This window comes from Merops nubicus, unplaced genomic scaffold (genome assembly GCF_000691845.1).
Source record: "Merops nubicus isolate BGI_N331 unplaced genomic scaffold, ASM69184v1 scaffold2722, whole genome shotgun sequence".
Lineage (NCBI taxonomy): Eukaryota > Metazoa > Chordata > Aves > Coraciiformes > Meropidae > Merops > Merops nubicus.
The window spans coordinates 24,771-25,777 of record NW_008594067.1 but is presented as its reverse complement, the minus strand read 5'-3'; the positions used below and the strand labels follow the sequence as shown (position 1 = coordinate 25,777).

Below are 1,007 nucleotides of genomic sequence, written 5' to 3'. Positions count from 1 at the left end.
CGTTCCCTAGTGACTGTTTTCAGCTGATAAATGTTTTTTAAAAAACCCAAAACAAACCATAAACCTTCAAGAAAAGCATGTAGGGAACACTCTTTAGCAATTTAAAGTAATTTAAGTTATTTTTACTGTAAATTCATCACCTTATTTTAGTATTATTAACTGTAATGAGATACGAAGTGAAGCGCCTGTCTGGTGTGTATAAATGTCTGGGAGCTGCTGCAGTATCAATGCTGTGAAGGATTCCGGATAAGCACCAGACAGAGTTCATGCTCCTGGGAGAGAAGGGAGGAGCATCATGTGAGGGATGGAAAGTTCTATCCCCAGAGTCTCTGATCTCTAGCTTTTCTTATTTGACTTGGGGAGCTGAGCAAGTGGAAGGCGCTTGGACTTGGTCAGAGGGGTCTTTCCACCACTCCAGCTGCAACATAGAATGATACTGGGCTATTTCAGTTGCCTGAGCTATGGAAATGTCTGCTCTACTTCGGTGGAGTCTCTTCCATCCTTCTTCCAGGGCCATGGGACTTGATGACTCCATCCAAAGCACATTTTTGCTGCAGCCTGTGCATTGCTTGGGGTGAAGGGAGGGAGAGCAGCCTGCCTCCAGTCCCTCAGCTGCCACGCTGCGAAAGCAGCCATCCTATTTAGATAGTGCTCTTCCAGTTTTGGGAAGAGGATTTTAGGTTAGGGGTTGGATGGAGAGGTAAGATGGAAGGAGAGATAGATTGAGAAATCTCCATATACTTACTGCAGAGAGCAGTTTGAGCCAAGCTCTGCAGAAGGGGCAGAGATATGTTTTGCATATATTGAGGTAGTACCAGTACAACGTACATGTAGCAGCATGTAGCACCACCTCAGCGGTGGTGTGTTCTCCCTGCTCATAGGACTAACAGAGATCAAACTTGGGCTCTGGTCACTGAACTGGGTCAGTGGTGGGGAGAGGGACAGTACAGCACACAGGAGCTGCTTTTATCCTGTTGGGTAAAAGCATCACATTATGGTCAGTGGTG

The 1,007-nt window shown here is 46.1% G+C and overlaps 1 protein-coding gene across 1 annotated transcript in view; it reads left to right on the top strand.

Annotated features, from left to right (window-relative positions):
• LOC103768464 (microtubule-associated serine/threonine-protein kinase 2-like) overlaps positions 1-1,007 on the top strand; it is a 97,561-nt gene that overhangs the window by 80,685 nt on the left and 15,869 nt on the right. The gene's annotated exons all lie outside the window — the stretch shown is intronic.